Below are 24,547 nucleotides of genomic sequence, written 5' to 3' on the forward strand. Positions count from 1 at the left end.
GGATTTTCTTCGAGAATTTCAAGCATCGTTCGGCCCTAGGGGAACGTTTGGAAAGTGTGAAATAGGAGGATGGTTGTGTTTAACGGCAGGAGTGCTCGAGCCACGAGAATGTCTTGGGGTCTCGATGTCTATCCGTTGCAATATCGGCTCATAGAATCGAGTAGGCACTTGTCGGGGATGGAAGTTGCTCTCGATAAAATATATGCGGAAGAACGAGCCATAACTACGACACGAAGGTCCAACGGGAGCTCCATAAATAACAAAGCGTTCGAGCTTGTGCCTTTAACAAGGAATACTCTACATCTTTCCTACTAAATTCACGTTTAATTAAAAAGTATATTCAAAATCTTTGAAAGCCCGCGTTCGTTAGCCAACGTAAAAGAAACAAGTAACGTTGAAGCGTCCGTCGACACCGAATTTTATTTCTATTTTTATATATACCCTTATTATTTCATATAATTAATGCTCGCTTGCTGGAAATAATAAAAGTCGTTGTAGATCGTAGTGAAATTTCGTTAAAAAATAAGTACACAATTTTAAATTTCAAAAACGTCGAAACGAACCGTTCGATCGAATAAATATCTCGTTGATTTTATCGGTTGCTTCTCTGTTGTTCCTCGAAATGACCCGAAAAAGTCAAAATCATTTTTTCGTTGCCCAATATGTCGCGATTGTATCAACACGAAAATTCTATTATACAAATATGTTGTACGCGTAGATTGGAAGTGCTTGAAAAAAAAACTCTGGATCGTTATCGATCGACGATTAGCAGTCTGGTCGTTCAAAAATTGACGCGTCATTCGTGTCGCCGTCGAGGAATTTATCGATCGCTCGAACGATTTCAGTACGACGCAATTGATCGAACTTGCAGATAATTGGAACGTAACTTTCGATGTTTTCGCGATAAAAAGTGAAAAACGTGCGCCGATATCGAGTATCAATAAATATTACGTGCGTTTACACGCCGATGCTCGGATTCGCGGTTGTTTAAAAATGTACAACGTTGAGCATCTTGGAGAAACTTGCAGGTAACTTGGCCGTGAGGCGTCCATTTTGTTTTAGTCGTTCGACTAGAAAAAATACCACACTGAGTAGTCGTATAATTATATTTTTCCAAACGTAATTATCGATAAAATATTCAAGTAAAAAACAAGTTGTTTAGTTAAAACAAAAGTTACAATAGTTCGATTTATATTCTACAAGGTTAGCGTGCATAAACATCCACATAATTATTACCAATAATATCCGTACTGTTCTAGTATAAAATCGCTCGAAATTTAAATCCGAAAAGAAATGGTAATTTTACCCAATAAATTTTCATTTGGCTAAAGTATCGTATAAAAATTACAAAACGTGCAAATATTTGTACATTTTCGAACTGTTAAAATTATTATCTAGTGTCAACGAGAAAATGGCAGGTAAATTTATCTAAAGTGGACTTTAATCGACGGTTTCAGCTAGAAAAAAAAAAAAAAAAATATGTTTGCAATTGTTGGATAGGAGAACTGTCACAATCGTATCGCGCACGTGTTGCACGCCCCCGAAGGCCGAGCATGTATTTTCAATGAGGATCGTGACATATTTTCCGTTTTACAATCTACAAAGTAACACATGGGTTGATTCGTCTATGTCCAGTAGACGCGTGCTTTTCTCTCAGTCAATGGTAAACTACGACTGATCGATTGCGAGACGCGTCGTCGATCGATCTCGAGACTCGAGGCGGGAATCATCGATCCTTTGCTCGCGATACTCGCGCCCGTGCTATACAGGGTGTTTCAAAAATTTCAAATCGCTCTGGAAAAATTATTTTCGGTTGCGAGGGTCAATTACAATCATTTTTGGTCAATAGACATATCCCTGAAATCCTACGCACTTTCGAGAAAAAAATTCGAAAAGGTGCTGAAATTTTTCGACGAAATTAAAATATTTCAAATCGTTCTGGAAAAAATATTGTTAGCTGTGGGGGTCAATTGCAATCATTTTTGGTGAATAGACAAATCTCCGAAATCCTACCTACTTTGGAGAAAAAAATTCGAGAAGGTGCGAAATTTTTCGACGAAATTAAAATATTTCAAATCGTTCTGAAAAAAATACTGTTAGCTGTGGGGGTCAATTGCAATCATTTTTGGTCAATAGACATATCCCTGAAATCCTACGCATTTTGGAGAAAAAAATTCGAGAAGGTGCGAAATTTTTCGACGAAATTAAAATATTTCAAATCGTTCTGAAAAAAATACTGTTAGCTGTGGGGGTCAATTGCAATCATTTTTGGTGAATAGACAAATCTCCGAAATCCTACCTACTTTGGAGAAAAAAATTCGAGAAGGTGCGAAATTTTTCGTCGAAATTAAAATATTTCAAATCGTTCTGAAAAAAATACTGTTAGCTTTGGGGGGGTAATTAGAATCATTTTGCGTGAATAGACATATCCCTGAAATCCCACGCACTTTCGAGAAAAAAATTCGAAAAGGTGCTGAAATTTTTCGACGGAAAAAGAAAATTTCAAATCGTTCTGAAAAAAATATTGTTAGCTATGGGGGTCAATTACAATCATTTTTGGTCATTACACATACCCCCGAAATCCTACCCACTTTGGAGAAAAAAATTCGAGAAGGTGCGAAATTTTTCGACGAAATTAAAATATTTCAAATCGTTCTGAAAAAAATACTGTTAGCTGTGGGGGTCAATTGCAATCATTTTTGGTGAATAGACAAATCTCCGAAATCCTACCCACTTTGGAGAAAAAAATTCGAGAAGGTGTGAAATTTTTCGACGGAAACAAAAAATTTCAAATCGTTCTGAAAAAAATACTGTTAGCTGTGGGGGTCAATTGCAATCATTTTTGGTCATTACACATACCCCCGAAATCCTGCACATTTTCGAGAACAAAATTCGAGAAGGTGTGAAATTTTTCGACGGAAAAAGAAAATTTCAAATCGTTCCAAAAAAAATATAATCGGTTGTGGGGGTCAATTACAATCATTTTTGGTCATTACACATACCCCCGAAATCCTGCACATTTTCGAGAAAAAAATTCGAGAAGGTGTGAAATTTTTCGACGAAATTAAAATATTTCAAATCGTTCTGAAAAAAATATTGTTAGCTGTGGGGGTCAATTGCAATCATTTTTGGTGAATAGATATACCCCTGAAATCTTGCGCATTTTCGAGAAAAAAATTCAGAACGAGCGAAACTTTAAACGTTAATAACTTTTTAAGGAGGCCTTCATCAACAAATTGATATTTTTGATTTTCGTCTTATTTTGGCCTCTAGAATCCCCCATTATAATTTTTCCCAGGTGTGGCCGAACAGCCTGTATTGGCACGAATATTATCAGATCTCGAATCTCCGATGGCGGGAAAGGTTGCAGCGAAAAACGCAATTATCGAAGCACGTGAGCGGTATCGGCGAGCAGATCGATTTCGTCGGGCAACGCGAAAAATAAACGTTTCTCCTTCGTACGACTCGATTAGTAGGTAATTGAAACGATCCCGCCGACAGATTTATGGCAACAGAGCGACACGATCGCTAAGGAGTTCATTTAAATTTAATCCTAGCCTTTCGACTAGATTTTATTTCATTTATTTATTATTATAGAAATTTATTACTGTGTAAATGAAAATATAATATCTTTACAGGAACATAAATTGACCACCATGAACAGAAGTAGAGTAAAAATGGACAAAACTTAACATTTAACTTAAACCTAACCTGAAACTTAATCAACGGTTTCCCTTATGCCGATCGTGACTCGACGAAACTACTTTGCTTTCCGTCGTTTTTTTGCAGAACTTGTAACAATCGAAAGATAAATCTGACGTGTGTACGATACACTTTCACTTGAACTCCCAGACCAGTCGTCGATCATCCGCTATCGCGATCCAGAAATTACCTTTGTCGTTGGTTGTTTGTCGCGACATATTTTTTAACGCCAGAATAATCACAAGAAACTCTTAAACGATGGTGTACCGAGGCCAAAATAAGACGAAAATCAAGAATACCAATTTGTTGATGGAAGCTTCGTTAAAAAGTTATTAACGTTTAAAATTCCGCCCGTTCTGAATTTTTTTCTCGAAAATGCGCAGGATTTCGGGGGTATGTCTATTCACCAAAAATGATTGTATTTGACCCCAAAATCTAGAAATAATTTTTTTAGGACGATTCGAAATTTTTTTTTTTTCGCCGAAAAATGTCAGCACCTAATCGAATTTTTTTCTCGAAAGTGGGTAGGATTTCGAAGGTATGTGTAATAACCAAAAGTGATTGTAATTGACCCCCCGCAACCAAATATAATTTTTCCAGAACGATTTGAAATTTTTTAATTTAATTGTTAATAACTTTTTAACGAGGCCTCAGTCAACAAATTGGTATTCTTGATTTTCGTCTTATTTTGGCCTCTAGAATCCCCCATTAAAATTTTTCCCTTGGTTGTCAGAACACCCTGTATAGAGCGGTCACCGATGATGGACAGGCAAGTTAGGCTCCTCGAATCCAGGTAAATCGGGCACAGAAGTTAATAAAAGTAAGTCGGACAAACGGACGAGCAACGTAGACGACAGCCATGATTTCCAAGACTATCGATAGGCGGAGTTTTTTCCCCCCCCCTCGCGTTCGACGACGGATTACCGCGAGAAAAGAACATCCGAAGGGAATAAAGAAAACGTTAGTAGGTTTCGCGGATACTAGGGTGAAACAGGTGCGATCGTTCTCACGGCAAGTTTCTTGTTGGCGCCCGGGTTTGATCAATCGAGCTTCAACTCGCGACACCTGGCCTCGAAATCGGTCTAATTTACGCGCCGAGCGTTTCCAATCGCTCTAATTAGTTCTAAGTCCGATTTTCGGGATACGGAAAAGCACTTTGTTTCCTAAGAAATGGACGTTTTTAATTCAGCAAACTTTCCGCTAAAATGTCTCGGAGAACGGTCATTACACATACCTTCGAAATCCTACGCACTTTCGAGAAAAAAATTCCTCACCGAAAATCTAATTAGGTGTATAAATTTTTCGACGGAAAAAGAAAATTTCAAATCGTTCTGAAAAAAATATTGTTAGCTGTGGGGGTCAATTACAATCATTTTTGGTGAGTAGACATACCCCCGAAATCCTACCCACTTTCTAGAAAAAAATTCGAGAATGTGTGACATTTTTCGACGAAATTAAAATATTTCAAATCGTTCTGAAAAAAATATTGTTAGCTGTAGGGGTCTATTACAATCATTTTTGGTGAATAGACATACCCCCGAAATCCTACCCACTTTCTAGAAAAAAATTCGAGAACGTGTGGAATTTTTCGACGAAATTGAAATATTTCAAATCGTTCTGAAAAAAATATTGTTAGCTGTGGGGGTCAATTGCAATCATTTTTGGTGAATAGACATACCCCCGAAATCCTACCCACTTTCTAGAAAAAAATTCGAGAAGGTGTGGAATTTTTCGACGAAATTGAAATATTTCAAATCGTTCTGAAAAAAATATTGTTAGCTGTGGGGGTCAATTACAATCATTTTTGGTGAATAGACATACCCCCGAAATCCTACCCACTTTCTAGAAAAAAATTCGAGAAAGTGTGGAATTTTTCGACGAAATTGAAATATTTCAAATCGTTCTGAAAAAAATATTGTTAGCTGTGAGAATCAATTACAATTATTTTTGGTGAATAGACATACCCCCGAAATCCTACCCACTTTCTAGAAAAAAATTCGAGAATGTGTGGAATTTTTCGACGAAATTGAAATATTTCAAATCGTTCTGAAAAAAATATTGTTAGCTGTGAGGATCAATTACAATCATTTTTGGTGAATAGACATACCCCCGAAATCCTACCCACTTTCTAGAAAAAAATTCGAGAAAGTGTGGAATTTTTCGACGAAATTGAAATATTTCAAATCGTTCTGAAAAAAATATTGTTAGCTGTGGGGGTCAATTACAATCATTTTTGGTGAATAGACATACCCCCGAAATCCTACCCACTTTCTAGAAAAAAATTCGAGAAAGTGTGGAATTTTTCGACGAAATTGAAATATTTCAAATCGTTCTGAAAAAAATATTGTTAGCTGTGAGGATCAATTACAATCATTTTTGGTGAATAGACATACCCCCGAAATCCTACCCACTTTCTAGAAAAAAATTCGAGAAAGTGTGGAATTTTTCGACGAAATTGAAATATTTCAAATCGTTCTGAAAAAAATATTGTTAGCTGTGGGGGTCAATTACAATCATTTTTGGTGAATAGACATACCCCCGAAATCCTACCCACTTTCTAGAAAAAAATTCGAGAAAGTGTGGAATTTTTCGACGAAATTGAAATATTTCAAATCGTTCTGAAAAAAATATTGTTAGCTGTGAGGATCAATTACAATCATATTTGGTGAATAGACATACCCCCGAAATCCTACCCACTTTCTAGAAAAAAATTCGAGAAAGTGTGGAATTTTTCGACGAAATTGAAATATTTCAAATCGTTCTGAAAAAAATATTGTTAGCTGTGGGGGTCAATTACAATCATTTTTGGTGAATAGACATACCCCCGAAATCCTACCCACTTTCTAGAAAAAAATTCGAGAACGTGTGGAATTTTTCGACGAAATTGAAATATTTCAAATCGTTCTGAAAAAAATATTGTTAGCTGTGAGAATCAATTACAATTATTTTTGGTGAATAGACATACCCCCGAAATCCTACCCACTTTCTAGAAAAAAATTCGAGAAAGTGTGGAATTTTTCGACGAAATTGAAATATTTCAAATCGTTCTGAAAAAAATATTGTTAGCTGTGGGGGTCAATTACAATCATTTTTGGTGAATAGACATACCCCCGAAATCCTACCCACTTTCTAGAAAAAAATTCGAGAAAGTGTGGAATTTTTCGACGAAATTGAAATATTTCAAATCGTTCTGAAAAAAATATTGTTAGCTGTGAGGATCAATTACAATCATTTTTGGTGAATAGACATACCCCCGAAATCCTACCCACTTTCTAGAAAAAAATTCGAGAAAGTGTGGAATTTTTCGACGAAATTGAAATATTTCAAATCGTTCTGAAAAAAATATTGTTAGCTGTGGGGGTCAATTACAATTATTTTTGGTGAATAGACATACCCCCGAAATCCTACCCACTTTCTAGAAAAAAATTCGAGAAAGTGTGGAATTTTTCGACGAAATTGAAATATTTCAAATCGTTCTGAAAAAAATATTGTTAGCTGTGGGGGTCCATTACAATCATTTTTGGTGAATAGACATACCCCCGAAATCTTGCGCATTTTTGAGAAAAAAATTCATTACGTGTGGAACTTTAAACGATAATAACTTTTTAACGAAGCCTCCATCAACAAATAATTCAACAAATAATCTAATTCAGCAGTTCCGTCATCGATACACGTTTCGTGAATAGTCACAATTAATAATAGAACACGATATTCACAAAATGGGGTTACAAATAAAAAAGAAATCTTCAGTTTTACAAAAAAAAATGACACTTTGTGGGAATTATTACGCGCTAAAGACGGACGAGATTTTCTTTGCACCGGAAACGTTGGAGGCGCGAGAGTAATAAGGAATCCGTGGAAGAGACGTCTGGCTTGGTCTTTGTCGGGACGGTTTCCGTTTGTTCGTATTGCATTGCCCTCGTCTGCGGGGAACGCGTCGTCGCGCGAGAAGATGCCGTGTTATACTCTTTGGCTTTAGTGCACTCGAGCCGCGCTCGAGTTTGCACCGCTATGCAGACGGCTGTTCGCGTCGAATCCGCAAACCCCGACGGTCGTCGCGGCGAAACGGTGCCAAGGTACAAAACTGTCGCATCGGTGCGTGCCCGCTGATATTCCCACCGATACGCGTGCATGAACTACCTTTGGCGCTATAGTTCGTGCTCTCTTTCGCAATCGAACAAGCTCCGACGGAATTACCGGGTCTGCAAATTCATTTTCGACCTTTTCGACGACCCCCGCACGGATCCCCCGCGCTAAACCAACATGGCGATTTTTGGGATCACACGGTCGATAATGACACTTTCTACTCGAGGAATATAACGGTAGAAAATTGATTATAATTTCGAGAATTTTTCCAACGCACTTTTCGAACCGAACGCGACGGGAGCCATTTTGCATCGCGGTCGAATCTCATTTCTCGTCGTCGAATAGCGTCTTTGAAAGACGCGAATGGAAAGATCGTTTCGTCCTCGTAGCGAGTAATTTTTCAGGATCTGGTAGAATAAAAACCCGCGACCCGTGGCACTGAGAGAATTTATTTCGAAGCGAACGATTAATCGGTTCCATCGATTTCGCTGTTAGCTTTAATAAAATCGGTTTAAGCTTGACGCTTCTGCAGCTGAATGCTTCGTTTCAGCCGCCGGATCCAGCGACGCAAATATATTTTTCATCCGTGCGGATGCAAATTTTTATCGATCGATGGAAGTCTTTCGTATATTTCGTCTTTTTTCTAACCTGCTGGGACCTTCCCGCCCGAATAAAATAATGTTTCTGTTTCTGGCGTCGAATCTCGGTAATTGAAAAGTCGATGGCGTACGATTTCTCGACATCCTCGAATCGCAACTATCCCGAGACCCGAATGGCCATTGTACGTTCCATGGAAGTAAATTAACGGGCACCGCGAAAGCGAGAGAGAGAGGATATAGTCCGATCAACAACTCGATAGATGGTTTTCATAGAATTATTCTCGTTATTACGGAAAACGGGACGCCCACGCAAAAATAGCGTTCTCGATCGATAGACGACCGACTGTCGGACGTTGCTGGTTGACGGTTTCCTTTCCGACCGCATAATTTTATCGATCCGTCGTCGAATGTATCGTTTCTATCCGTCTTAAATCCGTTCGCAATATCCTAGCAGAGCCATCTTACTGTTGTTCGATGTTTACTTATTTAACGGATAAAGTCTTCAAAAAAAATGTTGGATGACCAATAGGCCAAACATCGATAAGTCATCGTGTGTTAGACACAAGGCACGTTAATTAATTAAGGTCTAAGGGTCCTCCGCCTCTACTATTGCTAAGACATATGTAGGGTGTCCGACCAACTGTGGGAAAAATTTTAATGGGAGATTCTAGAGGCCAAAATAAGACGAAAGTCCAGAATACCAATTTGTCGATGGAGGCTTCGTTAAAAAGTTATTAACAATTAAATTCAAACATTTCAAATCGTTCTGGAAAAATTATTTTCGGTTGCAAGAGTCGATTGCTATCATTTTTGGCCATTACATATAACCCCGAAATCTTACGCATTTTCGAGAAAAAAATTCTTTACCGAAAATCTAATGTGAGGCCAGAAATCAAATCTTTAAAATGTCATAACTGCTGAACGGATTGGACGATTTTAATTTTCAAAAACGCAAACGACGCGTATTTAGATGAAGAATATGTAGAAATTGTAAAAATATTCGAAAAGTTGATCCCTTTTCCCCGTAAACTGAAGAAACCCCAATAAAAATGGTCCAATTTTAAAACAGCCATAACTCCTACGATAGTGAATATATTTCAATGAAACTTTTTTCTGAAGTAGAGCTCATGAGTACCTATAAAAAAAGTATTAGACAAAATTTCCGTAAAGCGTCAAATAAATTTATTAAAAATGAAAAACGAATTCTTAAGAAAAATCGACAGGGGGTAGGTGCCTAAATTTTACGGCGAAAAAAAAAAATTCCAAATCGTTCTAAAAAAAATATTTTCGGTTGCAAGAGTCGATTGCTATCATTTTTGGCCATTACATATAACCCCGAAATCTTACGCATTTTCGAGAAAAAAATTCTTTACCGAAAATCTAATGTGAGGCCAGAAATCAAATCTTTAAAATGTCATAACTGCTGAACGGATTGGACGATTTTAATTTTCAAAAACGCAAACGACGCGTATTTAGATGAAGAATATGTAGAAATTGTAAAAATATTCGAAAAGTTGATCCTTTTCCCCGTAAACTGAAGAAACCCCAATAAAAATGATCCAATTTTTAAACAGCCATAACTCCTAGAGAATATATTTCAATGAAACTTTTTTCTGAAGTAGAGCTCGTGAGTACCTACAAAAAAGTATTAGACAACTTTTCTGTAGGGCGTCAAATAAAATTATTAAAAATGAAAAACAAATTTCTAAGAACAATCGACAGGGGGTAGGTGCCTAAATTTTTTGGCGAAAAAAAAAATTCCAAATCGTTCTAAAAAAAATATTTTCGGTTGCAAGAGTCGATTGCTATCATTTTTGGCCATTACATATAACCCCGAAATCTTACGCATTTTCGAGAAAAAAATTCTTTACCGAAAATCTAATGTGAGGCCAGAAATCAAATCTTTAAAATGTCATAACTGCTGAACGGATTGGACGATTTTAATTTTCAAAAACGCAAACGACGCGTATTTAGATGAAGAATATGTAGAAATTGCAAAAATATTCGAAAAGTTGATCCTTTTCCCCGTAAACTGAAGAAACCCCAATAAAAATGGTCCAATTTTTAAACAGCCATAACTCCTACAATAGTGAATATATTTCAATGAAACTATTTTCTGAAGTAGAGCTCATGAATACCTATAAAAAAGTATTAGACAACTTTTCTGTAGGGCGTCAAATAAAATTATTAAAAATGAAAAATAAATTTCTAAGAAAAATCGACAGGGGGTAGGTGCCTAAATTTTACGGCGAAAAAAAAAAATTCCAAATCGTTCTAAAAAAAATATTTTCGGTTGCAAGAGTCGATTGCTATCATTTTTGGCCATTACATATAACCCCGAAATCCTACGCATTTTCGAGAATAAAATTCTTTACCGAAAATCTAATGTGAGGCCAGAAATCAAATCTTTAAAATGTCATAACTGCTGAACGGATTGGACGATTTTAATTTTCAAAAACGCAAACGACGCGTATTTAGATGAAGAATATGTAGAAATTGCAAAAATATTCGAAAAGTTGATCTTTTTCCCCGTAAACTGATGAAACCCCAATAAAAATGGTCCAATTTTTAAACAGCCATAACTCCTACGATAGAGAATATATTTCAATGAAACTTTTTTCTGAAGTAAAGCTCATGAGTACCTACAAAAAAGTATTAGACAAAATTTCCGTAAAGCGTCAAATAAATTTATTAAAAATGAAAAACGAATTCTTAAGAAAAATCGACAAGGTAATAGGTGCCTAAATTTTTCGGCGAAAAAAAAATTCCAAATCGTTCTAAAAAAAATATTGTTAGCTGTGGGGGTCAATTACAATCATTTTTGGTGAATAGACATACCCCCAAAATCCTACCCATTTTCAAGAAAAAAATTCATTACGTGTGGAACTTTAAACGTTAATAACTTTTTAACGAAGCCTCCATCAACAAATCGGTATTCTTGATTTTCGTCTTATTTTGGCCTCTAGAATCTCCCATTAAAATTTTTCCCAGGGGGTGGCCGAACACCCTGTATATCCTTGGACTGCAGGGCCCGGGGAACTCAAAATTGCCCAAAAAGTCGACGGGTGTTAACGCCTTGTCGAAGAGTCAATGTTCATTGCAAATCCTGTCATTCTTCATAGTTGAGTTCGACACAAGTTCAATGTAAATGAATAAACTCTTATAATACGAAAAGAGTATTACTTGACCACCCCGATTCCAATAAAAAAGTATCCGCGAAGGCGGAAACTTGAACGATTGGAATCTTGCTTTCTAGCTCGTAGTTTGAAAGAGAATTTCCATGAGAATCCATCGAAACTTTTGCACGCACCCCGTTCGTGTCGCGAGCCATAAACGTACGCTTTTTGTTAATTCGTTATGTATCTGATGATCTGGTTAACGATCGAAAGCGTCCATTCCAGGAGGAAAAATGTTTGTCTAATATTATAATGCAAAGAGCCGGGTGATGCATCGCGAAATAATTTGTTGTCCGCGTTATAATGCTGGACGCGTGGGACGCGTACTCGACGTCGGCGTCGTGTCACGAGCATGTGAATATTAAAACGATAACCAGCAGAGTCACGGAACACCGTGGCGCATTAATGCCGGGCTAACGTGTTCGCGTAGGAAACGTCGCGTGCGTCGAGACCGTATGCGTTGATACGGCGAAAGGGAGTCGGTTCCGTGGATGATCTATGAACGAATGATTCTTAATGATTCTTTAAACAAGCCCCAGACGTTAACGGTTTCATTAAATCGTCGATTTTGAATCAACGGAACAGACGAAACGATAGAGTTCGTCGACTACCGTTTATTCTCGCTGTCCTTTTCTTCGACAGCCGTTTGTTCTCGCTGTCCTCTTCTTCGACAGCCGTTGGATTTTTTCTCTCGTTCGCTCTCGCTCGTTCTCATACACTGTCCTTTTCTTCGATAGCCGTTGGTATTTTTCTCACTCGTTCTCGCTCGTTCTCACATGTTGTCCTTTTCTTGGAAAACCGTTGGTATTTTTCTCGTTCGCTCTCGCTCGTTCTCGGACGCTGTCCTCTTCCTCGACGACCGTTGGATTTTTTTCTCTCGTTCGCTCTCGTTCGTTCTGCACGCTGTCCTTCTCTTCGACTTCGAGGCTCAATGCCATCGCTGTGTCCAAACAACGGTCGGTGTCGAATTTCGCTGCCACTGTATCGTGGGAACGAGACGTTGACTCGCAGAAGCCAGACAAGAAAAATTATTGTCGAGAAGTGACTATTCTTTTCCAATTTCTGCCTAGTCGACGCAAGGGCACGGTGGCAGGTAAAATTGCTTGGGAAACGCTTCCAAAGTTTCAGAATCGGTGAGTATAATTCGCTGGGCGTACATCGACGCCTACGAAACAAGGTTAACGTGTCAGGCGAATATTAAATTGTATACGTATTTCTTGGAGAACTTTCGCGCGAGGTATAGCGTAATAAACGTCGACGCGCTCGTCCTGCGAGTTTTCCAGCGACGAAACGAGAACAATTGTCACCTATCGACGATAAAGGTATCGTCAGTCCCTTGACTTACATACGAGTTACCGTTTCGCTGGAAGCAATTAAACTTCTTTCGTCGCAACTTCTTTTCAATCGTCGTACGTATGTATTCAGAACTAGCATTATTCCCTCGAGCGACGTACAGTCGAACGTTGCGACTAACATTTTTCGACTCCTTTTTGATTATATCGAACTGTTCAATTGTAGAATTTATTAGAACCGTTGCATGTCGAGACACAGAATTGAAACTCGACGCAAATAGGTTAGGAACAGCATTCGACAAACTTGATATCGATATACAGGGTGTTCAGCCACCCCTGGGAAAAATTTTAATGCGAGATTCTAGAGTCCAAAATAAGACGAAAATCAAGAACACCAATTTGTTGATGGAGGCTTCGTTAAAAAGTTATTAACGTTTAAAGTTCCGACCGTACTGATTTTTTTTCTCGAAAATGTGCAGGATTTTGGGGGTATGTCTATTCACTAAAAATGATTCTAATTGCCCCCCACAGCTAATAGTATTTTTTTCAGAACGATTTGAAATTTTCTTTTTCCGTCGAAAAGTTTCACACATTCTCGAATTTTTTTCTAGAAAGTGGATAGGATTTCGGGGGTATGTGTAATGACCAAAAATGATTCTAATTGCCACCCACAGCTAACAGTATTTTTTTCAGAACGATTTGAAATTTTTTTTTTTTTTCGTCGAAAAATTTGGGCACCTAATTAGATTTTCGGTAAGGAATTTTTTTCTCGAAAATGTGCAGGATTTCGGGGGTATGTCTATTCACCAAAAATGATTGCAATTGACCCCCACAGCTAATAGTATTTTTTTCAGAACGATTTGAAATTTTCTTTTTCCGTCGAAAAGTTTCACACATTCTCGAATTTTTTTCTAGAAAGTGGATAGGATTTCGGGGGTATGTGTAATGACCAAAAATGATTCTAATTGCCACCCACAGCTAACAGTATTTTTTTCAGAACGATTTGAAATTTTTTTTTTTTTTCGTCGAAAAATTTGGGCACCTAATTAGATTTTCGGTAAGGAATTTTTTTCTCGAAAATGTGTAGGATTTCGGGGGTATGTCTATTCACCAAAAATGATTGCAATTGACCCCCACAGCTAACAGTATTTTTTTCAGAACGATTTGAAATTTTATTTTTTCGTCGAAAAATTTCAGCCCCTTCCCGATTTTTTTTCTCGAAAATGGATAGGATTTCGGGGGTATGTGTAATGACCAAAAATGATTGTAATTGACCCCCACAGCTAGCAGTATTTTTTTCAGAACGATTTGAAATTTTCTTTTTCCGTGGAAAAATTTCACACCTCGAATTTTTTTCTAGAAAGTGGATAGGATTTCGGGGGTATGTGTAATGACCAAAAATGATTGTAATTAATCCCCGTAACCGAAAATAATTTTTCCAGAACGATTTGAAATTTTTTAATTTTGTCGAAAAATTTGTTCACCTACTCGAATTTTTTTCTCGAAAGTGGGTAGGATTTCAGGAATATGTCTATTCACCAAAAATGATTCTAATTGACCCCCACAGCTAATAGTATTTTTTTCAGATCAATTTGAAATGTTCTTTTTTCGTCGAAAATTTCAGCCCCTTCCCGATTTTTTTTCTCGAAAATGGATAGGATTTCGGAGTTATGTGTAATGACCAAAAATGATTGTAATTGACCCCCACAGCTAACAGTATTTTTTCCAGAACGATTTGAAATGTTCTTTTTTCGTGGAAAATTTCACCACCTACCCGATTTTTTTTCTCGAAATTGGATAGGATTTCGGGGGTATGTCTATTCACCAAAAATGATTCTAATTGACCCCCACAGCTAATAGTATTTTTTTCAGAACAATTTGAAATGTTCTTTTTTCGTCGAAAATTTCACCACCTACCCGATTTTTTTTCTCGAAATTGGATAGGATTTCGGGGGTATGTCTATTCACCAAAAATGATTCTAATTGACCCCCACAGCTAATAGTATTTTTTTCAGAACAATTTGAAATGTTCTTTTTTCGTGGAAAATTGCACCACCTACCCGATTTTTTTTCTCGAAATTGGATAGGATTTCGGGGGTATGTCTATTCATCAAAAGTGATTGTAATTGACCCCCGCAACCGAAAATAATTTTTCCAGAACGATTTGAAATTGTTGAATTTAATTATTAATAACTTTTTAACGAAGCCTCCATCAACAAATTGATATTCTTGATTTTCGTCTTATTTTGGTCTCTAAAATCTCCTATTAAAATATTTCCGACGGGTGGTCGAACACTCTGTATAATCGATAGCTGCTGCTGTATCGCGTGAACAAAGATCGAATTACCATGAAAAATAGCTTGTTTTAATTCCCTTGACGAAACACTCGTTAAAATTATATTTAATCCCGTTAGGAGAAGAATTTTCATCGGGGCGGTTCGACCGACGTATCTCGACTCGTTCCATTTACCGACGCATCCGTGAAATTTTGTTTAAAAATGCAACGAGCATCGACGGCGCGGCTGATGGCGGAAAATGCAGGCCGCCCGGAGCATATTCCGTTTATTCGAAAGGGTCGGACGTCAGAGCGGTGCCAGTATTTCCGAATACCCTCGTCGAATAAAGGATATTCGATGTACAACACGATCTAAACCGGTTAAATCCTCGGATATAAAGCCCGGGGATTTATTCTCGAACGAGGGAAACGCAGTGTCTATGGCGTCGTCGTTTCCGACATCGATTGACCAACATTCCGTCATCTGCGTCGAGTTCCGTAAAAATTCGGGCTTTCCAATAAAGTTTCATCAAAGTTTACACCCCCTCCTCGTCCTCGGGAAGAAGGCTCCGGAGCGATTTCGAGTAATGAAAGAACTTTCGAAATTTTTGCGTCGAGTTTTTCGGATCCGACGTAGAAACAGAGCAGGTGGATCCCGGAAAGGTTTTTGTTCAACGAAATTTTTTTTACGGTCCGTGTTAACAATCCTGAGTGGCTCGGAAGAGCTAATTACTGGACTGACCGGAAAGAGAACCGTGTGGCATTTCGCTCAATTTGTTCCTAGTCGATGAACTCTCGACGAATGTAAATATCGGTACTGTTAATTGTAAAATTGGTGAACTTTGGTGGGCCTTACCGACACCACTAGTTTCGATATCCGATTGGTAGACGCGTTGGGTAGATAATTCACGTCCAATTGGATTTGTCCGACGACTAGCGTCGACTAATTGTCCGCAGTCTTTCGAAGACGTAACGAACGGTTAGCCTAGCGTGGCTCAGCACGCAGCGTGCACGAATCGGGCCACGGGGCCAAGGTTGAACGCTGTTAGGTTCCTGGCAACACCCCCGACGGTCGGTCAATTCCGAGGATCTGGCGCGACTTGGCGTTGCGACCGCGCGAAAAATCTGCGATCCCGTCTTCGTCGAATTCTAACCACGTACAACCAAATTCCCCTAGACGTTGTTCCATTTTCGATCGTTCCTCGCCGTCCAACAACGAACGGAACTCCGATCTCGCCGTCGCTCGTTCGTTGACCCCCTCGACCCCTGTTTCGCTAGAAACTCCGCAACCACGACGCAAAGTGATGGCTGATTTAAGGATTCCATTTGCCACTGTTAACCCTTCTAGGCTAATCTCCAATTAAGACGCATTAAAATTAAACGCTCGAGGGTCACGGAGATTCCAGCATCTCAATTTACTGCTAACGTTGTCGTACAGCCGGGATTTTCAAGATTTACTGTGTGTGTGTTTTGTAACGTACAGATTTTATGGACGTACTTTTCGTTCTCAGAACGTAAAATTTATAAGCGTTTGACCTTATTCTGGAATCGTTGCCGGTGCAGAGATTGCACGACTCTCGAGCATCGATCCTTCGACGGCCGCTGTCACGCGTACGTGAATTCATTGTTTCAATCCTCTACGTCCACGGATAATCGAAACTGTAATTTTCTTTTTAATATGAACGTTATTTAGACGACTGTCGTTTCATATTTCTTGTTTTATATCTCAAAAATCTGAGTGGGGTTAGAAAAATAAATCGTAAGAGAAATTTTAGGTTATGTTTGCATTTTGGTCTCGTGGAGAATCGTAGAGATTTCGTTCGATTAATTAGAGGTTATTAAGGTTATTAAGGTTATTATTAGAGGTTATTTAGGTTAAAAATAAGTACTAAGAGAAATTTTAGGTTCTGTAGTTTGCATTTTGGTCTCGTAAAGAATCGTAGAGTTTTCCTTCGATTAATTAAAGGTTACAAAAATAAATACTAAGAGAAATTTTAGGTTATGTTTGCATTTTGGACTCGTGGAGAATCGTAGAGTTTTCGTTCGATTAATTAGAGGTTACAAAAATAGATACTAAGAAAAATTTTAGGTTATGTTTGCTTTTTGAACTTGTGGAGAATCGTAAAGTTTTCGTTCGATTAATTAGAGATTACAAGAGAAATTTTAGTTTATGTAGTTTGCATTTCGGTCTCGTGGAGAATCGTAGAGTTTTCGTTCGATTAATTGGAGGTTACAAAAATAGATACTAAGAAAAATTTTAGGTTATGTAGTTTGCATTTTGGTCTCGTGGAGAATCGTGGAGTTTTCTTTCAATTAATTAGAGGTTAAAGAAATAAGTACTAAGAGAAATTTTAGGTTATGTTTGCATTTTGCTTTCGTGGAGAATCGTAGAGTTTTCGTTCGATTAATTGGAGGTTACAAAAATAGATACTAAGAAAGATTTTAGGTTATGTTTGCTTTTTGGACTCGTGGAGAATCGTGGAGTTTTCTTTCAATTAATTAGAGGTTAAAGAAATAAGTACTAAGAGAAATTTTAGGTTATGTAGTTTGCATTTTAGTCTCGTGGAGAATCGTAGAGTTTTCTTTCGATTAATTAGAGGTTAAAGAAATAAGTACTAAGAGAAATTTTAGGTTATGTTTGCATTTTGCTTTCGTGGAGAATCGTAGAGTTTTCGTTCGATTAATTGGAGGTTACAAGAATAGATACTAAGAAAGATTTTAGGTTATGTTTGCTTTTTGGACTCGTGGAGAATCGTAGAGTTTTCGTTCGATTAATTAGAAGTTACAAAAATAGATACTAAGAAAGATTTTAGGTTATGTTTGCTTTTTGGACTCGTGGAGAATCGTGGAGTTTTCGTTCGATTAATTAGAGGCACACCCGTGAAATCCTCGTTTGCGATTCCCCCGTTGGAGTTTGCGGAAGGGAAACAAGCACGCTCGAAAGTCTTAGTCTCGTTGTATTTTTTTCAGATGGCAGTTACGACCGGTCGATGCTGAAAGCAGCCATGAGCCACTGAAGGGGCCTTTCCGCCTCGCGAAAGTGGATGAGAAGCGGCGAGAAGGAAGATGAGAGTCCGCGAAAGTTGAAGTAAAAACCTGCACAACGAACAGCAACAGCCTGCCTCGTCCATTGCGACCAGCCAAATATCTCACGTTAAGGTAAGCTTTTTCTTTCTTTGTCCGCCGAGAATCGTTTGTTTCCCTCGCTTTCGGATTATCCGTCTCGTTACGCGGCCGCACACAATCAGGCGTTTACAACAGTCCGCGACTTCTTTCAACGACGACTCTCGTGAATTTTTTTTCTACCCGGAAAACTAGTCGTAATTATTCGAATAAAGTTTTGTTACAATAGAAGGAGGCATCGTTGGAACATTAACTTGCGTAATAAGTTCGCTGGTCTTTGGAAAAATAAAAGCTTGCAAGCATTTAAACATCGCCATCTACGAGAATAGACTTATTACACGAGTTTATAAAATGTCTTTTTTAATTTTTCAGTAGATAAGAATTTATTAAATATCGTAAGACTCTGGAAATAATAAAATTGCACCATTTGAAAAATATAGTAGGGGTGTTCGGTCACCCCAGGGAAAAATTTTAATGCGGGATTCTAGAGGCCAGAATAAGACGAAAATCAAGAATAACAATTTCTTGACTGAGGCTTCGTTAAATAGTTATTAACAATTCAATTAAAAAATTTAAAATCGTTCTGGAAAAATTATTTTCGGTTTCGGGGGTCAATTACAATCATTTTTGGTCAATAGACATACCCCCGAAATCCTATCCACTTTTTAGAAAAAAATTCGAGAAAATGTGAAATTTTACGAAGAAATTAAAATATTTCAAATCGTTCTGAAAAAATATTGTTAGCTGTGGGAATCAATTACAATCATTTTTGGTGAATAGTTATACCCCCGAAATCCTATCCACTTTTTAGAAAAAAATTCGAGAAAGTGAAATTTTTCGACGAAATTAAAATATTTCAAATCGTTCTGAAAAAAATATTGTTAGATGTGGGGGTCAATTGCAATCATTTTTGGTGAATAGTTATACCCCCGAAATCCTACCCACTTTCTAGAAAAAAATTCGAGAAGGTGTGAAATGTTACGACGAAATTAAAATATTTCAAATCGTTCTGAAAAAAATATTGTTAGCTGTGGGGGTCAATTACAATCATTTTTGGTCATTACACATACCCCCAAATTCCTACGCATTTCCGAGAAAAAAAATTCCTTACCGAAAATCTAATCAGGTGCCTAATATTTTCGGCGAAAATAGAATTTTTGAAATCGTTCTAAAAAAATTATATTTAGCTAGGGGGTTCAAATACAATCATTTTTGGTGAATAGACATACCCCCGAAATCTTGCGCATTTTCGAGAAAAAAATTCAGTAATGGCGAAATTTTAAACGTCAATAACTTTTTAACGAAACCTCTATCAACAAATTGGTATTCTTGATTTTCGTCTTATTTTGGCCCCTAGAATCCTTCGTTAAAATTTTTCCCAGGGGTGGTCGAACACCCTGTATAAATAACAAGATATTTGAGATATTTATATTGCTATTTATAATTGTCAATATAAGGGGGTGGTTTTCGTACACTGAATTGTAGGTCTTCGGTATTTTCCAACGACTTGTTTTCCTCGCGGAAGCGCCTGATTACGGGAAGCCGGTAACTCGGCGCCATATTGAGATATTCCGGCCACGCTTTTGTTTCGTTTTAAATTTAAATTCGTCCGGGCGGGGACGTGATCGCGGAGGAAACGGACTCCTGGTAGGTCGAAGGATCGAAGGAAGAAGCACGGAGAGAGAAACGAACGTGGAAACCGGAACGTGAGCTGCAATATTCAGTTCGATCGGTTCTGCTCGAGATTTCTCGTGGATCGTGAACTTGTATTCGAGGGCCTCTTTGAAGTTTCCCTACGGGCTCATTAATCTTCCCTTTCCCGGTACGAGGTTCACCGCGAGCGCGAAGAGAGCCTCCGGATTCCTAAATAAGCTGCAAGTACCCAAATTCTGGAATCAACCTCGAAGGTCATAAAGTTAGAAGCGGCCGTTTACCCTCGCCGGCCTACGGACGCGATCTCTGCGAAGAATTGGTCCGTGATGAAATATCCGCTTTGGAAATGTATTCTGGCGAAGTAAATTGAACCTTGAAGGTGCTCCCCGTCGGAGGGGATCCATGAAAATTAAGTTATTTCATGCAAAGAGGCTACTCCGTCCGCTTTGATGTTTGACGAACTGTGAATACCACGCCGGACGCATTATTAGTCCGTCGTAAAATAACAAGTTTCCCTTGAGCTCGTTGCTCATTTAACTTTGACGCCTACCGCTACTTTTTTCTCCCTTTTGGCTTTTTATTTAAGCACTGGTACACGTTGCCCCGGACTGGCCTTCCATTACTGTAAACTATATATCATGGTTCCCTGGGGAAGACTTGCTCTATTCTAGCTGGATCGTTATTTGCGCAAAGATAATGTCAATTCGATAAGTACTAAAGTTTGTATCCGAGATATATCGGAATAATAACCTTAGACTATGGATTTTTACGATCGAAGCTTTGGTTAGGAGGTTACGATCTTACTTAGTTACTGCTTTAATTATCTTTAGTCGTTTTCTCTTCTCAAAGCTAATTAGTCGTGTGTCTGCGTTAGACGCCAGGACACTGAATAGTCGGTCGAGGAGTGTATACAGGGTGTTAGGCCAACTCTGGGAAAAATTTTAATGGTGGATTCTAGAGGCCAAAATAAGACGAAAATCAAGAATACCAATTTGTTAATGGAGGCTTCGTTATAAAGTTATTAACAATTAAATTCAAAAATTTCAAATCGTTCTGGAAAAATTATTTTCAATTGCGGGGGTCAATTACAATCATTTTTGGTGAATACACATACACCCAAAATCCTACCCACTTTCTAGAAAAAAATTCGAGAAAGTGTGAAATTTTTCGACGAAATTAAAATATTTCAAATCGTTCTGAAAAAAATATTGTTAGCTGTGGGGGGCAATTACAATCATTTTTGGTGAATAGACATACCCCCGAAATCCTACGCACTTTCGAGAAAAAAATTCGATTAGGTGGACAAATTTTTCAACAAAATTAAAAAATTTCAAATCGTTCTAAAAAAAATATTTTTGGCTGCAGGAGTCATTTGCAATCATTTTTGGTGAATAAACATACCCCCGAAATCTTACTCATTTCCTAGAAAAAAATTCAAGAAGGTGCCTAAATTTTTCGACGAAAAAAAAAATTTCGAATCGTTTTTGAAAAATTATTTTCTGTTGCGGAGGTCAATTACAAGCATTTTTGGTGAATACACATACCCCCGAAATCCTACCCACTTTCTAGAAAAAAATTCGAGAAAGTGTGAAATTTTTCGACGAAATTAAAATATTTCAAATCGTTCTGAAAAAAATATTGTTAGCTGTGGGGGGCAATTACAATCATTTTTGGTGAATAGACATACCCCCGAAATCCTACCCACTTTCTAGAAAAAAATTCGAGTAGGTGGACAAATTTTTCGACAAAATTAAAAAATTTCAAATCGTTCTAAAAAAAATATTTTTGGCTGCAGGAGTCATTTGCAATCATTTTTGGTGAATAGACATACCTCCGAAATCTTACTCATTTCCTAGAAAAAAATTCAAGAAGGTGCCTAAATTTTTCGACGAAAAAGAAAAATTTCAAATCGTTTTAGAAAAATTATTTTCTGTTGCGGAGGTCAATTACAATCATTTTTGGTGAATAGACATACCCCCAAAATCCTACTCACTTTCGAGAAAAAAATTCATTACGTGCGGAACTTTAAATATTAATAACTTTTTAACAAAGCCTCCATCAAGAAATTGATATTCTTTATTTTCGTCTTATTTTGGCCTCTAGTATCCCCCATTAAAATTTTTCCCAGGGCTGGTCGAACATCCTGTATATACGAATAGATAGTTGGCCAAGCACTTGCGAGAAAGTTAAACGCGTAGTCCTCTGGTGGCGAGTGCGAGAAGTGTCGCCACACTATCCAGTTTTAATTCTTACAATATTAACACATTGACCCACATATGGTCGACATGATTTTTCACTAAGTAACTAAACAAATTATTTCTCAAAACTGATCCAATTAATCCAATCATTTTTGAGAGCACAGTGAAAGACTTGGAGGAACCTAATTGTTGTTTGGCCCCGAATTCGGTGGGCTCGTTTGCTCGACTGCTCTCGTAAAAATCGTTTCGCTAATCCTATTAGCTGGTTAAGACAGGACGAAGAAAAAAGTTGGAAACTCTTGATCTCCGTTCTACAGCCACACTTCTTTCCTATCGGTTCGTCTCTTGTTCCGCCAACTTGTCGCTCGAGTTTCTGCCGCGAACTTGCCAATAAGTTCTCGAGTTGGCCGGAAGTCTTTGCGGCACCTGTGGTCGACCGCTCGCGGCGTTTCCGAGACAAATAAATCGATCTTCGATGTAATATTTTCGTATCCTTCGCGTCGACGATTCGAATCGCGCGTAAAGCACACGGTTCGAGAATTTATCACTACTCGATACTGTCTCTACAAAAAAAATTATTTTATTGTTGTTGCGTGTGTAGCGACGAATTCGTGCTGGAAAGATTTTCTCTAACCTCAATCTTTTTTTAATTCGCGGGTAAAGTTCATGAAACAACGCGACGCCTAAGGAGATCGATCGTAGACTCGAATCGAGGCCTTTCGATGGAAATTTCAAAGCTTTCTTGGAAGCCTTTGAAATGCTCCTTGGACCGAGGCGAAACTTCGACGTTCGTTAGCCCGCGTTTGGCGGCGAACGAAACGGCCGGAAACCACGACGCGAAACGGTGGACGTCGCGTTAGGAATCGAAGAAACGAACGAACGGTTAAGTGGTTCATGGCAAATGCCGCGGCGACCTGCATTCGCGGGGCTAAAATCTCGTCCTTAACCTAGCTAGTTAATTCAGCACCTTCACCTTTGCGTGATGTTATCGACTTCCTTGGAGCTCGCAAAATAGGGGATTCCGTGCTCGAGCGGGGAAAGTACGTCTCGATATAAAGTCCATTGCAGAGCTACCGCGGGCTGCTCTTCCGAATCAAAATTGATCACAATGGAGGGAGAGGTTCGATGGGTCGTAAAAATCTAAAAATATCCTCTGTGTACACTCGTGCACTGGTGCGCCACGTGAATTTGTCGGTTGGTCACTGCGCCGCACGATGGGCCATTTGCACGCCGTACGCGGTTAAAAACACATTATCGCTGAGAATACTATACTTGTCTGTACCTAGTTTTTATAGGTTATGTTATTCTTTCGCCTTCTGCGCGTCAGATTCTGTCGATGCAATTGCCACCTTTCCATTCAACTTACTCGTCTCGAATAATTCAACCCTTTACCGACCGGTAACCTATTAACCGGCTTTCTGACACCAATACTTACCGACTGCTAGCCTATTAAAGGATATCAACCGCCACTGATCGGTAAAGTGTCAATCTGCTCTTTTATTCCTGGGGACACTCATTAGTTTGCTGTTTTACGCGTCGAGATGACATTCATAGCCTCGCCTCCGATGGTTAAATATTAGGGGCGGAGGAGTTATGGGAGGGGTTTGTGTGTTCACCGAGTTCTGTGCTCTGTGACCAGAAAAGTTTGAGAAGCACTGGTTTGTACACGATGGGCAATCCCCGCTGATCAAACATTAATCCTTCAGAACAAACGTATTAAATATTCTCGGTTCGATCGAGGATGCAGACTTTTTAAATCGAAGGCGTAGATAACAATTACAACTATCAATAGATGGAAATAATTCATAAGAAACGAGATTTCTTTCGCTTACAATCTTCATTGTAATGTACGAATACGAGTGGGGGAGTAACTGCATGCGGTGACACTTCTTGTACTCGCCACCAGAGGGGTTTCTCTCTCGCAAGCGTTCGATTATTCCGTTCTTATACAGGGTGTTCGGCCACCCTTGGGAAAAATTTTAATGGTGGACTCTAAAGGCCAAAATAAAATGAAAATCAAGAATACCAATTTGTTGATGGAGGCTTCGTTAAAAAGTTATTAACAATTACATTCAAAAATTTCAAATCGTCCTGAAAAAATTATTTTCGGTTGCGAGGTTCAATTAGAATCATTTTTGGTGAATAGGCATACCCTCGAAATTCTACCCCCTTTCTAGAAAAAAATTCGAGAAAGTGTGAAATTTTTCGACGGGGGAAAAAATTTTCATATCGTTCTAAAAAAATTATATTTAATTATAGGGGTCAATTACAAGCATTTTTGGTCATTACACATACCCCCGAATTTCTACGCACTTTCGAGAAAAAAATTCCTTACCGAAAATCTAATTAGATGACTACGAAAAAAAAGAATTTCTAATCATTTTCGAAAAATTATTTTCGGTTACGGGGGTCAATTACAATAATTTTTGGTAAATAGACATAC

At 38.2% G+C, this 24,547-nt stretch overlaps 1 protein-coding gene across 25 annotated transcripts in view; it reads left to right on the forward strand.

Annotated features, from left to right (window-relative positions):
- Nucleotides 1-24,547, forward strand: part of Phcl-1 (pH-sensitive chloride channel 1) — a 153,762-nt gene that overhangs the window by 45,721 nt on the left and 83,494 nt on the right. For all 25 annotated transcript variants that reach the window (XM_076774016.1, XM_076774017.1, XM_076774019.1 and 22 more), the window contains exon 2: nucleotides 18,101-18,289. The gene's annotated coding sequence lies outside the window, so the exon portion shown is untranslated. The remainder of the gene's footprint in view (nucleotides 1-18,100; nucleotides 18,290-24,547) is intronic.

This window comes from Colletes latitarsis, chromosome 10 (assembly GCF_051014445.1).
Source record: "Colletes latitarsis isolate SP2378_abdomen chromosome 10, iyColLati1, whole genome shotgun sequence".
NCBI classification, from domain to species: Eukaryota; Metazoa; Arthropoda; class Insecta; order Hymenoptera; family Colletidae; genus Colletes; species Colletes latitarsis.